We start from the raw sequence: 16,394 nt of genomic DNA, 5'->3' as shown, positions 1-16,394 counted from the left end.
TTGTCACTTCTATACAACCAATAGCACCCCTGCCACCTCACTCCTATCCCTTCAGAGGGATCGTGGGTGTCTTGGACAACCCCGATCCCTCTTATTTTCTGGGTTACCATAGACCATGCTGATCTGATGACCCCCCTGGGAATTTGCGCGGGGTGCCTGCTGATCGATATCAGCAGTCACCCCGGTCCCTGCCCGGCGCGGCGGGGACCGGAATTCCCACGGACGTACGTGTAAGTCATGGGTCCTTAACTACCTGGGTCCCATGACGTAGCGGTACTTCAAGGGTCCTTAAGGGGTTAAAGGGGTACTCCAGTTGAAAATTAAGCAGATTTGTAAATTACTTCTGTTTGAAACTCTTAATCCTTCCAGGATTTATCAGCTGCTGTATGCTCCAGAGGAAGTTGTGTAGTTCTTTCCAGTTTGCCCACAGTGCTCTCTGTTGCCACCTCTGTCCATGTTAGGAAGTGTCCATTGCAAATCTCTTGTTTGTTATGGACCCTTCCTGAATTGGACAGAGGTGGCAGCAGAGAGCACTGTGGTCAGACTGGAATGAACTACACAATTTTCTCTGGAGCATACAGCAGCTCATTATTACTGGAAGGATTACAATTTTTAGATGAAAGTAATTCCCAAATATTTTTTACTTTCTGGCACCATTTGATTTGAATTTTTTCCCCACCAGCATTTAATGTGAGAACCATTAAAGGGGTACTTCAGTGGAAAAAAAAATTCTGTTTAACTCCTTAAGGATGTAGGGTGTACCTGTACGCCCTACGCCCGGTTCCGGTGTTTAAAACGGGGTCACGCCGTTACCCCACATCACACCAGGTCGGTCCCGGCTGCTAATTATAGCCGGGACCCTGGGCTAACAGCGCACGGCATCGATCGTTGTGATATTAACCCGCCGCATCTGAAAATGAAAGTAAATGCTTCCCGGCAGCTCAGTCGCGCTGATCGGGACATCGCGATAAAATCGTGATGCTCAGATCAGCTGGGACGCAGGCGGAGGTCTCCTTACCTGACTCCGCGGCGTCCGATCGTTGACGCTGTTGAAAGCTATGGCTTTGCAGGAATCAGCATAGGAGATCAGTGTGTGCAGTGTTAGGCTAGGTTCACATTGTGGAATTTCTGGGCAGAATTTCTGCCGGAGATCAAGCAGGCGGCACTAGGACCGCGTGGACTGCATTGCCGTCCCCATAGATGTCAATGCATTTCTGAGCAGATCTCCCAAAAGATCCATCCAGAAATGCATTGCCGTCTATGGGGATGGCAATGCAGTCCGTGCGGTCTTAGTGCCACTGGCTAAATCTCCGGCAGAAATTCTGCCCAAAAATTCTGTAGTGTGAGCCTAGCCTTATAGGTCCCTATGGGAGCTATAGCACTGCAAAAAAAAGTGAAAAAGTTAACAAAGGTCATTTAACCCCTTCCCTAATAAAAGTTTTAAAAAAACTGTGTAAATAAAAATAAACATATGTGGTATCGCCGCGTGCGAAAATGTCCCACTATAAAAATATATCGTTAATTAAATCGCACGGTCAATGGCGTGCGCGCAAAAAAATCCCAAATAGTGTATTTTTGGTCACTTTTTATATCATGAAAAAATGAATAAAAAGCGATCAAAAAGTCAGATCAATACAAAAATAGTACCGATAAAAACTTCAGAACACGGCGCAAAAAATTAGGAAAAATTAAAAAGTTATAGGGGTTAGAAGATGAGAATTTTTTAAAATTTTCCTGCATGTAGTCATGATTTTTTTCCGAAGTACGACAATATCCAACCTATATAAGTAGGGTATCATTTTAACTGTATGGACCTACAGAATAAAGATAAGGTGTCATTTTTACTGAAAAATGCACTGAGTAGAAACGGCAGCCCCCAAAATTTACAAAATGAAATTTTTTTGTTCAATTTTGTCGCACAATTAATTTTTTTTCCGTTTCGCCGTGGATTTTTGGGTAAAATGACTAATGTCACTGCAAAGTAGAATTGGTGGTGCAAAAAATAAGCCATCAGCAGCAAGCTGCGTTCCCCTGTCCGGTGCCCTTCAGTGTGTCCAGCCATCCGGCGTCAAAAATTGAGACGCTGGATGATTGTAAACTGTCCCATTCAAGTGAATATGATCAGTTCTAGCATCAGTTTCCCTCCGGTGCACGCCGGAGGGAAACTGTGCCGGACACCCAGCATTAGTAAATGTTTTTTTCTAAATGTCAATATTTAGAATATCTTACTGCTTATTTACAAACAACATAAAAAGTTTGTATTTTTTATTTTTATTTTTTTGTTGTTGCAGCAGCACGGTACATTTCTATACTTTATGGTGCTTTTGGAGCAATGTTTACAGCAAAGTTGTTTATCATCACAATGTTCTGCCATATTTAGGGTCAGCGTATAGTTACATAGTACATAAGGTTGAAAAAAGACTAGAGTCTAGTGATGAGCGGCATTGCCCATATTCGAATTCACAATATTTCCCGAATATACAGACGAATATTCGTCCTATATTCGCGCATTTTGCGTATTTGTTATATTCGCATATTCGTTTATTTGAGGAAGAGAACAGTGTGGGGGTGGGCAACTTTACTATTGGTTGCTAGGGATGTTGTTGATAAGTTCTGACAAGTGTATTTGCTTCATTCTAATTGGCCCACAAGTGAAAAGAAGGAATATGCGCATATGCGGGAAAAAAGTGAATATTCGCAATTTTGAATATATAGCGAATATATTCGCAATATTCGCGAATTTGCGATAAAAATTCCAAATGCGAATTTTCACGCCCAACACTACTAGAGTCTATTAAGTTCATCCCTGCTGATTTAAAGGGGTTATCCAGGAAAAAAAAATGTTTATGTATCAACTGGCTCCAGAAAGTTAAACAGATTTGTAAATTACTTCTATTAAAAAATCTTAATTCTTTCAGTACTTATGAGCTTCTGAAGTTAAGGTTGTTCTTTTCTGTGTCTCTGTGTCTCGGAAACTGCCCAGTTTAGAAGAGGTTTATATGGGGATTTGCTTCTAAACTGGGCGGTTCCCGAGACACGTGTCATCAGAGAGCACTTAGACAGAAAAGAACAACCTTAACTTCAGAAGCTCATAAGTATTGCAAGGATTAAGATTTTTTAATAGAAGCAATTTACAAATCTGTTTAACTTTCTGGAGACAGTTGATATATATAAAAAAAGTTTTTTTCCTGGATAACCCCTTTAATAGTGACAATTGTGTAGGCCAATGTTTCCCAAGCAAGGTGCCTCCAGCTTTTGCAAAACTACAACTCCCAGTATGCCCGGACAGCCTTCGGCTGTCCGGGCATACTGGGAGTTGTAGTTTTGCAACAGCTGGAGGCACCTTGGTTGGGAAGCACTAGTGTAGGCTATTATACAAAAACAAGGTTAAAAACAGTTTTTATCATAGTCAGTTATAAGTCGGCTGTATTCATCCTCACAACCAACCAGTGACTGATTGGCCACAATGGATCTGCATGTACGCACAGCTCTATTCTGTCTCATCCGCGTTTCTTTGTGCAGTTTGGCATAATAGCCTAGCAGACCATTCATTATAATGCGCTCCTCTTAAATAGGACACGGCATCGTGATGACAGATCCGCTTTATATTCAGCATTCTATATCCACGTGCCCCGTCATTAGCATTGTATTTGTTTTTTAGTGCAGAATGTTCTTGTCGCCTACAAGTGATATTCGTTTTCTTGCGCTCGTTCTCAAGTACTTTCTCCCAACTGATAGATCCATGTTTTCCCACCTATTCACATGTCTGTCTATTGCATAACTCCAACCACTTTACTTAAAAAAAAAAAAAAAAAAAAAAAACTCTCATCGCCGGCTTCTAAATATAGAATCATTGCCAATTGAAGTAGAAGGAGGATGGGAATGTAATTATTTTTCTGTGCGGCTTTTAGAAGCAGAACATATAACACCTTTCCAGCTCCTCTTCTCCCACTTCTACTATTTATTTTTAGCTGATTCTATGACCTTTCTTCGCTTCTCCTTTCGGCAATGCGTTAGATGTGAACATCGGTAAAAAAATCCGAGCAGAGGCTAAATAATAGGTAAAATCACGACGCGTTACCATGGACCGAGGAGCCACCAGATCTGAACCTGAAGTCACTGTTCACACTGTGTGCTCATCCAGAGGTACGGAATATTTCTGTGTATTGCTGTCATAGTGTAGCAGTCAGGGCTCAAGTCCTATAGCAACGATGGGAACTGAGTTCCTGCACTTTTTCCACAGCAGGTACACCATTCCCATTAGCAAGAGTCTTGCAGGACCAGCCCTTGAGTGGAAATCTTGAGTGAGTTTCCACACTTTTTTCCCAGGACTTGACCCCTGCTATGGTGATGTTATGGAGAACATCTAATTGTTGAGAAAAAGTGAAGTTTTGGTCAGTGGAGGTCTGGGTTTTGAGACTTCCAGTGACCACTGCGATGAAGGAGCCACAGTGCTATTGACCGCGGCATCTAGATGGCTCAACCCCTTGGCGATAGTATGCACTGCTACTACAGGAACCAAGTGCTCTAGTCAGTTTGAACCGTAAGTTAACATAACCATAGTTTATACCAGTGTTTCCCAACCAGGGTGCCTCCAGCTGTTGCTCTTGGCTGTCTGGGCATTCCAGGAGTTGTAGTTTAGCAACAGCTGGAGGCACCGTGGTTGGAAAACTCGGGTTTATACATTTGAGAAAGCCAGCTTATGTAGAAATCCTGAGTCCGGTAGAGAATCAGGGACCCTTTTAAGGCCACAGGGTGACTTGGTGTTCAACACTATTGCCCTGCAGAACTGGGGTCCTGGATATCTATCTATCTATTATCTATCTATCAACCAATCATCTATCTATCTATCTGTCTATCTCTATATTGATCTATCTATCATATATCTATCTATCTGTCATCTATCTATCTATCTCTCTATTATCTATCTGTCTGTCATCTATCTATTATTTATATTGAGCTATCATAGATATGTATATATATATATATATATATATTCTATCTATCTCTGTATCTATTAATCTATCTATCTTTCTATCTCTACCAATCCATCTATCCAGATAGATGAATAGATATAGAGATAGATTATATATATATATAAATATATATATATATATATATATATATATATATATATATATATGATAAATAGCTCAATATAAATAACAGATAGATGACAGATAGATAGATAGATATATGATAGATAGATCAATATAGAGATAAATAGATGAATATATATATATATACATATATATAGATAGATAGATGAATATATATATATAGAGAGAGATAGATAGATATAGATAGATAGATAGATAGATGAATAGATATAGATAGATATAGATAGATAGATAGATATAGATAGATAGATATAGAGATAGATATAGATAGATAGATTAATAGATATAGAGATAGATAGATAGATAGATAGATAGATAGATAGATAGATAGATAGATAGATAGATAATGATAGATAGATAGATAGATAGATAGACAGATAGATAGATAGATAGAAAATATATAGGTACATAGACAGATAGATAGATAGATAGATAGATAGATATGAGATAGATAGCTAGATAATAGATAGATAGATAGATAGATAGATAGATAATAGAGAGATATAGATAATAGACAGATAGACAGACAGACAGACAGATACTGTATATATATATATATATATATATATATATATATATATATGTATATATAACTTTTCTAATATGGGCCATATTGAACATCTGCATATGTTTAATCAACTTGTGAAATTATCTTTCAGATTTTAAATATTTACTTATGTTTTGATTCCCTTTCAACACATATTTAAACTGTAACTGTATGAAGCAGCAGGGTGGGCTATACCACCCCCTGCTGGAGAAACAGGAGATCGCACAACAAAAAATTATACAGACTCGGGGAGATTTACGAAAACCAGTGTAAAGAAAGAGTGGTACAGTTTCCAATAGCAACCAATTAGATCACTTCTTTCATTTTTCCCAGGCCTCTTTGAAAATGAAAGAAGCGATCTGATTGGTTGCTATGGGCAACTCAGCGACTTTTCCTATGGACAGGTTTTGCTAAATCTCCCCCTCAGTGTACTCTTTGCTATCTAGCTGGTCATGTGTCCTATAGAACAATAGTTCAGTACAAAAAAGTTACTGACATTTTCTATGTAATATGTTTTGAATATACCATGTTTAGGAGTAAGAAGAGTGGAACATGTGACTTCCATACTGGTTGACAGCGCTAACATGTTTGCTTTGTGGTCAGTTTGTTGCAAGTTATATGACCTATTTTTAAAGTTGTAGCCCATTTGATTTGGCTAGGAAAAACAAACACACGTGTACCAGGTTATAGTGATAACACAGCCAATTGTATAGTACTGAAGTACAGTATTTTACATATTGGACAGTTTAAGGCTAAGTTTCCATTTGTTTTGTTTTTCCTGTTTTTTTTTTTTTTTTTTTTTGTGTGTGAAAACACCAGAAAAAAATGCCAGAAAAAACGCCAGTGCAATTTCCTCCCCCCCCCCCAAAAAAAATGTAAAAAAATGCAGTAGTGATGGAAAAAATAAATTTAATGAAATGTATATTTTTTATAACAAAGTTTTTATTTTTAAACAGTGATGAATTTTTGTGAGCGGGCAGGGCACTAAAAATGTAGCCGACAATAATAAAAATGTAGTGTGTGTGTGTGTTTTTCACTTTCTTTAATATTATTTTAAATTTTTTTAAATATATTTAGGTAGTACTACTACTCCCAGCATGGAACACACTGTTACATGATGGGAGTAGAAGTTCCTGTACTAATAGACAGATCGCCCCGGGTGTCACTCCTGACACCCTATGCGATTGTCCATAATATAGCAGAGATGCGGAGCGGCTCTATACAGCACTTGCATCTCTGCACTATACTGTGGGCTGGCCATTGATGTGAATAGAAATTCACCTCACTCATTCATATTTTCCCCCCAGAGTGGGGATTGGCTGTCCGGAGTACAGAGCAGAGATGTGAGCGCAGGCGAAAGCCGCTCTGCATCTCAGGGATGAAGGATGATCGCAGCTGGTGTCAGGAGTGACGCCCTCTGTGATTTGTCCTTAACTGCAGGTACTACTGCTCCCAACATGGAGAAAACTCTGCTCCATGCTGGGAGCTGTAGTACCTGCATTAATAGACAGATCACAGCGAGTGTCACTCCTGACACCCACTGTGATCCTCCTGCATAATGTATAGAGGGGGTCGGGTGCTCTTCTATGGTCCCCTGCACTGATGTATATATACACATATCCATATTTCCCTCAGAGAGTTGTGATTTGCTGGAACCATCTGGCCAATCACAGATCTCTGCGGGAAATATATGAATAGGTGTATATCTACCGCAGTGCAGGGGACCATAGAAGAGCGGCCGGCTGCATCTATACATTATACAGGAGGATCGCAACAGGTGTCAGAAGTGACAAGGGCGATCTGTTAATTAGTACAGGTACTACTACTCCCATCATGAAACAGTGTGTTCCATGCTGGGAGTAGTAGAACTACCTAAAAAAAAAATTTAAAAATAAAAAAAGGGAAAAACACGCACATTTTTATTATTGTCGACTACATTTTTAGTGCCCTGCCCGCTCACATAAATTGATCCGTTTAAAAAAAAAATTAAAATTTTGTTATAATAAAGAAAAATTTCGTTAAATACAATTTTTTTCCATCACAACTGTATCTTTTTAAATATATATTTTTTAATGGTTCCCTACTAAATTTTATCAAAAAAAGCAATCTCCATCACTTTTTTTTGGATCGCTAAAGTCCAAAAAATGAATAAAAACCGACTGCAAAAACGCCAAAGTTAAAACCCACATGTCCTTTTTCTTGGCGTTTTTTTTTTTGTTTTTTACTCCCATAGACTTCTATGGGAGAAAAACTCCACAATTTCAGGGAAAAAAACGCCATAGGCTCAACATACTGCGACTTTACAAAACCGCCAAAACGCCAAAAGGATAAAAAAAAAATGCCAAACTGAAGAACACAAAGTGGAAAAAGAATTTAGCAATTTCTCATTGATTTACAGCTAACATTTGGCTGCTACATTTTTTGGCCGAAAAAACGCCATGCGGCAGAATTGGCGTTATTTTTGGTGTTTTTCCCCCAAAAAAACAAGTAGAAACCTAGCCTTAAGAATGCTCTGTGCAGCCAGCTTTTGTGTTAGGACCTTATTACACCTTATTCTAGGACAGTGCTTCCCAACCAGTGTGCATCCAGCTGTTGCAAAACTACAACTCCCAGCATGCCCGGACAGCCAAAGGCTGTCCGGGCATGCTGGGAGTTGTAGTTTTGCAACAGCTGAAGGCACACTGGTTTGGGAACCACTACTCTAGGGGCTACAATATCCCATATATAAGTGATCTCCAACCAGTAGCTCTGCAGCTGTTGCAAACAAAAACTACAATCTCTAGCTGCAGGCTGACAGGGCATGCTGGGAGCAGTAGTTTTGGAACAGATGCAGAACCACAGGTTGGTGAACATTGCAATATACAGTATAATGCAGGCAGAAGGATCGCTCAGTGATTACCTCTGTGGGGAAACATCTGTATGGAGTTTGCAGGTCTTTCACATGTTTGTGTAGGTGTGCTGCGGGTATAACAGTCTCCTACACACATTGGGTACAGAGACTGATGTGAGTAAGAACAAGCTGCATACAGCACTTCAGATTATGTTGGCGCTATATACAAACGAGCAGTTAATGAGTTGAATAGTTCATTGGTACAGATGTTCTGGGTAGATTAGGGCACGATTTGAGGAGAAAGGTAATTATATGGGTTCATAGTTCATAGTCATGCTCATAGTCATTTTGACACCATTGTCATGGCAGCAATCGGCACTGGTTTCAGTGGGAAATCTGTACCTATTCTGCCTTTAAATCCAGGTCAATTCCACACAAAAGGAGCATTTTTGTTTCCAATACAGATTTGAATGAAAATATTCTTGCTTACGGTTGACACACACATTGCCTGTGTTATGTTTCTATTCATTAAAGGACATCTATAGTGCAAAATAACTTATCCCCTATCCGAAGGACAGGGGATAAGTTATAGATCGCGGGGGGTCCGAGCACTGGGGCCCCCCGCTATCTTTGGTACGGGGCCGCGGCAATATACAGGAAAGGGGGCGTTCCGTCCCCGCATGACGCGGCGGCCGACACGCCCCCTCCATGAATCCCATAGAGATACATGGAGGGGGAGTGTCTGCTGCGGCTTTCTGCTGGGCACTTCCGGCAGACTGCCGCGGCACCGTCCAGGAGATCAGACCCCCCGTGATCTATAACTTATCCCCTATCCTTTGGATAGGGGATAAGTTATTTTGCACTGGAGTACTCCTTTAAAGAGGTACTCCGTTGAAAAGCTATATATTTTTTTAACCCCTTAATGACCAAGCCCATTTTAACCTTAAGGACCAGGCCAATTTTATTTTAGCGTTTTTGTTTTTTTTCCTCCTTGCCTTCTTAAATCCATGGCTCTTTTATATTTCCATCCACAGACCCCTTTGTACTGTACCTGTACTGATCATGGCATCTGAGAAGTTAATGGCGGACATCCGCACCATTGCGGATGTTGGCCATTACCGGTGGGTCCCCGGCTGCTGATAGCAGCTGGAACCTGCCGTGTATGACATACATAAATGTACGTCCTGGTGCGCGAAGTACCGCCAGGCCAGGACGTACATTTACATCCATGGTCGTTAAGGGGTTACATCATCTGGTGCCAGAATGTTAAACAGATTTGTAAATGACTTCAATTTAAAAATCTTAATCCTTCTAGTACTTATCAGCTGCTGTATACTACAGAGGAAGTTTTGTAGTTCTTTTCTGTCTGACCACAGTGCTCTCTGCTGACACCTCTGTCCATGTCAGGAACTGTCAAGAGCAGGATAGGTTTGCTATGGGGATTTGCTCCTACTCTTGACAGTTCCTGAGACAGACAGAGATGTCAGCAGAGAGCACTGTGGTCAGACAGAAAAGAAATTTAAAAAGGAAAAGAACTTCCCTTGAAACATACAGCAACTGATAAGTACTGGAAGGGTTGAGATTTTTTAAATAGAAGTAATTTACTAATCTGTTTAACTTTGTAGCATCAGTTGATTACAAAAAAGATTTTTTTAAAGGGTTATCCAGGAAAAAACCTTCATATATATATATATATATATATATATATATATATATATATATATATATATATCAACTGGTTCCAGAAAGTTAAACAGATTTGTAAATAAGTTATAGTACTTATGAGCTGCTGAAGTTGAGCTGTTCTTTTCTGTCTAAGTGCTCTCTGATGACACGTGTCTCGGGAACTGTCCAGAGTAGAAGCAAATCCCTATAGCAAACCTCTTCTTCTCTGTGCAGTTCCCGAGACAAGCAGAGATGTCAGCAGAGAGCACTATGGCCAGACAGAAAACAACAACTCAACTTCAGCAGCTGATAATTATTGAAAGGATTAAAGTGGTTGTACGCTGCCCTGCCTTTCGGAGCTCCGCTCGCAGCGTCCGAAAGTTCATTACTCCAAACGCTGTGTGCTGGCTTCTGTGTTCACGGCTGCCCCCTCGTGACATCACGCCCGTCCCCTCGTGACGTCATGCCCGCCCCCTCAACGAAAGTCTATGGGAAGGGGGTGTGACAGCAGTATAGACATTCGTTGAGGGGGGCGGGTGTGATGTCACAAGGGGCCGGGCGTGATGTCACGAGGGGGCGGCCGCGAACACGGAAGCCCGCACACAGCGTTCGGAGTAAGAAAATTCTGCACGCTGCAAGCGGAGCTCCGAAAGGCAGGATTTTTTAATAGAAGTAATTTACAAATCTGTTTAACTTTCTGGAGCCAGTTGATATAAAAAAAAAAGTTTTTTCCTGGAATACCCCTTTAATGGCAAGCAGCGACCTTAAAATTAAAGGGGTAGTCCAGGAAACTACATTTATCCCCTATCACTTATCAGACACTTATCCTCTATTCTTTAGTAGGGAAAAGGTATAACTCCCCAGACTAACTCTTTAACTAAGTGTAACCCTTTTTCTTGCTTTGCTGATGCGGTTCATTTCATTTCTGCAACTTTCAAAGCCGGCAAAGTAATCCCTCAAAATGCTATCTATAGTGGTATATTCTATAAATCAACCTGCAGCTCAGTGCCAGCCTGTTCACTGTGTTTCACCGGCTCCGTGTCATGGAATACCAGAGAAGAGTATGGAAGGTGTTTTGCAGTGCGGTGATTGGCCAGAGAAGTAAGTGAGGAAGTAACTATGTATGTACTACTGGCAAACAGCCCAGCTCTGGTCCCACCACCCGAAATGGAGAGAGAATGAGAAACAGCTGTCCATCATGGAGGTGACTCGCAAGGGTTCAATAACAGCAGTAAAAATACCAAAAGCCCCTAGTCACCACTCTAAAGGGCTAATCTAATAAAACTATGTCCTTTTTTATTTTATTTTTTTATATTTCTGAAATGGTATCGTTTTAATGTTGCATGATTTAAATATATGGTGGTTAAGCTTTATTAAAGTTAACTCAATGAAGGCTTATTCCTGAATTCATATTCCTAAGTTACAACATGAAACATGTTTATTTCTGTATTTAATTGATCTTAACCAATGATTGTCAGCCTTGGTTAAGTTCCTTCTCCCCTGGCAATACCTCTTTTATGACTAGACATGGCTTCTTACTTCAGCTGCAGGATCAGGAGTCTTGATCATATTTTTTTGTCTTGCAGAGAGAAAGATTAGCTTGCCACGAAGACGAAGTGCAGGCTTCTCTGTAGCAGGGGTCAGAGGACACGTACAACTATTTATTTGCTTTTAAACCTCAGATGGAATATGATTAATGCAGGATTTTAGCTTATAACTGTGCAGGTGCTGTCATGGGATACTGACCCCATTCTAATCCCCAGTAGTACAGTGAGCACAAAGAAAGGGACTTTGTTGTTGCCGAAAGCTGCTCTCTTCTAAGATTCCCAGTCCACACATCTGACAGATTTGTAGCCTCAGCTCCCATAGCGTTTTGTTTGTATTCTGACATCAACTTCTTCACTGACAAATTACATAAAATAAAAAAAAAATGTGGGTTGTTTGCATTTTTTTTACATTAGGTTACATTAGCCTAAAAGATGCAAGTGATGTTCAGTCTTATTACTGTAGAAAAAAACAAAACACGTAAACCAGCTTAGGCTGGGTTCACATTTACTAGGCATTTGGCAAAGTTTCCCTCCGGCGTGCACCGGAGGGAAACTGATGCTAGAACTGATCCCATTCATTCGAATGAGACAGTTCACAATCATCCAGCATCTCAATTTTGACGCTGGATGGTTGGACACGGCAAAGGGCACTGGACAGGTTGTATTCAGTTGTATTGCATCCGCCGTCCATTGTTTTTGCACAGCGGACAGGGGAACGCAGCTTGCTGCGTTCCCCTGTCCGCTGTGCAAAAACAATGGATGCCGGATGCAATACAACTGATGACAACTTGTCATCAGTTGTAGCATCAGTTGTGTCTAGATTTAGGCTGAGTTCACCTATGCTGGATGCTGGACATATGTAAACCCAGCATAATAAAGACTTGGTACACTGTTTTTTGTAGATACATCAGTGTGAAATTTATTAAGCAATCCAAAACAAGGTAACGTTTCGGTCCAGTGAGGACCTTCCTCAGACAGGATCGCTATGGAGGCTGTGAATGGAAAGTATAGACAGTATGAAAGGCATATAGACAGGCGGCCCAGCGGCAATGCATTTCCGTGCGGACATGTCTATTCTTTCTGCGGACTCTGGAATTGGGATTTCTGCATCAGATTTTTCTGCCACGTGCACAGTGCAGCAGAGTCCCATTGAATTTTAATGCGGAAATCCATTGTGTGAACATACCCTAACAGCCCGTGTCAGGGCACCTAGCAGCTGATAAGTGAAGGGCCAACCTCCAGTTGGTAAGATGCAGCTAATGATCCTAATCAATTATGGAAGGTGGTGTGGAAAAATGAATGGGGGTCCATTCAGAATTGTTATATGGGCCCAATTGTTTTTTTATTTTTTTTATTTATTTTTTTATTTTTTACAAGAGAATAGGAAAATAGTCCAAACAGAAGTCCAGTAAAAAAAATTGACTTTTTCGGGGGATTCCTTTAAAATAATAAAAACAGATATTACAAAAGAACATGTGCTGGACGTGTTTCTGGGGGTCTCCATCTTACCATAAGCTCATGATTAAGTGGAGACCTGGAGATCTGTTTGTAATATTTAAAATGGATCCATAATTTTAAAAAAGTGCCCGTCTCCATAGAACTGACATCTCAATTCTTGCGATGGCCAGAATCGGGGCAAATGTTTCCACCGTGGAAATTCTGCTGTGTGCAAGGTTCAGCAGAATCCCATTGAAAACAATAGAAGTTTTGTGGTGTAAACATGGCCTATGGGAGGGGGGGGGGGGGGGAAGACATGCAATGTGGGCCTAACATTGGCATTTTTTCTGGTGTTTTTTCTGCTCTTGATCACTTTTTCCTTGTTAAAAACCTCATCCAAAAAGAATGGAAGAACTGCCAAATGCTAAAAAAAAAAAAAAAAATAATAATTTTGCTAATAGAAAAAAAAGCCAAAATGTAGGAAAAATAAATTTTTGTTGGTCATTTTTTGGTGCCATTTTTTTAAGATAAAAAACAAAACAGAAATAAGTTGTCTCAGTCCAATAAATATGAGTGGACTGACAGCAATTTAAAGGGGTACTCCGCTTCTCAGCATTTGAAATAAACTGTTCTGAACGCTGGCGCCGTGATGTCATAGCCCTGTCCCCTCATAATGTCACGCCCCACCCCCTCAATGCAAGTCTATGGGAGGGGGCGTGACAGACATCACGCCCCCTCCCATAGACTTGCATTGAGGGGGCGGGGCGTGACATCACAAGCTCCCTGCACCGGCTCCAGCGTTTGGAACAGTTTGTTCCAAACGCTGAGCAGCGGAGTACCCCTTTAACTTTTGACTGCATAGATAACAAGAGGATTAGAATGGGGGGAATGTGCCCCTTCCCCTCGATGGTCAGCAAGATAAAAGAAACAGATACAATATAATAGCAGATCATTTCATTTCATCGTTAATTCAGTTCTCAGAATTAATCCTACACGATAGCATGTATCACTGTCCTATAGTTTTACATCTATCTGTATTATGTGATAACTTCTTGGATAAATGGTTAACTCCGATGCACAATGTGGATTATATGTATAACAAAAAGTTACATCAACCCAGTCCCAGAGGTGTGTAACCTGTTTTATACAGAGTGGGCCTGCCTTTGCCTTCTCTGGAGGGGTTAATCATCTGTGACATGTGGAATGTTCACACTTGAAGTATGACTTTTCCCTGGAGATTCCGCCCTGGAATGTCTGTGTGCAGCAGGTTTGATAGGTGGAATGTGCTGCATTGTACTCAGCTGTCATGATATACCTCATTGCCTGCCCTGCCCTGGATGAAATCTTGCTGGGATCAGTCAGAGCGGACGCATATGGTGTGTGATGGTCACATATTGTAAATTACTTGACATCGGGCTTTCACTTCCTAAGAGAGAAGCACCTGCTCTGGGCTTTAACAAGCTGTCTTGTAGGCTGAGTCCTTACAGGAAATTACTGCCTGAGTTATTGTAATTGTGTTGACAATGGATGGTGTGCAGAAATATGCATGGGTAAAACCATACAGTCGTCTGCAAATGGTGGACCTCTACAACTCCCTGCGTGTCCGGGCATGATGGGAGTTGAAGTTTTGCAATGTCTAGAGGTCCACAGTTTGGAGACCACTGGGATACAGTATTATGGCTAAGGTCAGATCAGGGCTCAAAAGTAGAGAGTAAACATTTGCTAAGAAAATATTAAAGGAGTTGTCTGGCAATTTATGAGTTAAAGGGATACTCTGTCCCTAGACATGTTACCCTCTATCCAAAGGATAGAGGATAAGATGTCTGATCGTGAAGATCCCGCTGCTGGGACTCCCTGCACCCCGACTCTGCTGCGGCTCCCCAGACATCCGGTGCACGGAGCAAACTTTGCTCCGTGCCGGATGACTAGCAATGCGGCACCGAAAGCTCGAGACGTCACTGTCATACCTCCCTACAAACTTGTATTGAGGGGGCGTGACATGACATCACGAGGGGGCGGGGTTGTGATGTCACGAGCCTCTGGTGCCACAGCCGGCATTCTAAACGAATGCCTGCGGGTGCTGCAGGGAGATCGCAGGGGAATGGGGATCCCAGCGTCGTAACCCTTGCGATCAGACATTTTATCCTCTATCCTTTGGATAGGAGATAAGATATCTAGGGGCGGAGTACCCCTTTACAAACATAAAAAAGTATACTGACCTGTTGTGATCCACTGCCAATGCTATTCCGAAGGTGCCCAGGTTCCCACTGCAGACTACTTCTTGCTATTTACCGGACAGAAAGAAATGCCCTCCGAGAAGCATAGCTACCTAATGATTTAAAATTTGAAAGTGTGCTATAATGTCGCAAAGCGACCTCGAGAGAGAGGACGGATGATGTTGGATCAGTGATTAAGAACAGTAAGTCATCTGCGAAGGCCAGTCCCTTCAGGTCTACAGACCCTACACGAATGCCTGAGATATCTGTGGTCATCCTAACTTTTTGTAAGAGAGTTTCCATGACTAAAATAAAAAGGGTGGGGGAAAGATGGCAGCCTTGCCTTGTACCATTTTTTATGGCAAAACTGGGGGAGAGTGTGCCATTAATTTTTAGCCTGGCATGTGGTTGGTCATATAGGAAGAAGACGGCTTGTACGAAGGGTGGGGGGAAAACAAACGCCAGCAGCGTGGACTTCATAAAGTCCCACCCCACCATGTCAAAGGCCTTTTCTGCATCGATCCCTAAGAGGGCCATCGGAATGTTCTTGTGCTTCGCTACATGTATGGCCTGAAACTATTTTGCCGTGTTGTCCCTCCCCTCACGACCAAGCACAAACCCAGCCTGGTCCGATTTCACTAGAGAGGGGATGTGATCACGCACCCTCAGAGCCAACAATTTAGCCCAATCTTGAGATCCAGATTCAAAAGGGATATCGGTCTATAGCTCCCACACTGTAATGGATCTTTACCCTCCTTGTGAATGAGAGTAACATGAGCCTCCTGTGTTTGTCTGGGGAGCGGCTCACCTGACAGTAGTGCATTACAGGTATGAAGGAGATGTGGCAGGAGTGTGTCCTTCAGTTTTTGGTAATAGGAGAGGGGCAGCCCATCAGGGCCAGGGCTTTTACTTGTGGGGAAACTGTGAATTACTCTGAGAAGCTCTGCTTCCGATACTGGTGAAAGGAGCATGGAGCTAGCCTCCCCTCCCAGAGAGGGCAAGTGGAGGGACTGCAGAAAATCAGAAATCAGT

At 41.5% G+C, this 16,394-nt stretch overlaps 1 protein-coding gene across 9 annotated transcripts in view; it reads left to right on the top strand.

The window, feature by feature from the left end:
* The window catches only part of HDAC9 (histone deacetylase 9), a 656,589-nt gene that overhangs the window by 159,679 nt on the left and 480,516 nt on the right, over positions 1–16,394 (top strand). The window lies entirely within an intron of this gene.

This window comes from Hyla sarda, chromosome 5, assembly GCF_029499605.1.
Source record: "Hyla sarda isolate aHylSar1 chromosome 5, aHylSar1.hap1, whole genome shotgun sequence".
NCBI lineage: Eukaryota > Metazoa > Chordata > Amphibia > Anura > Hylidae > Hyla > Hyla sarda.
This window is presented reverse-complemented; position numbering and strand designations above follow the sequence as displayed.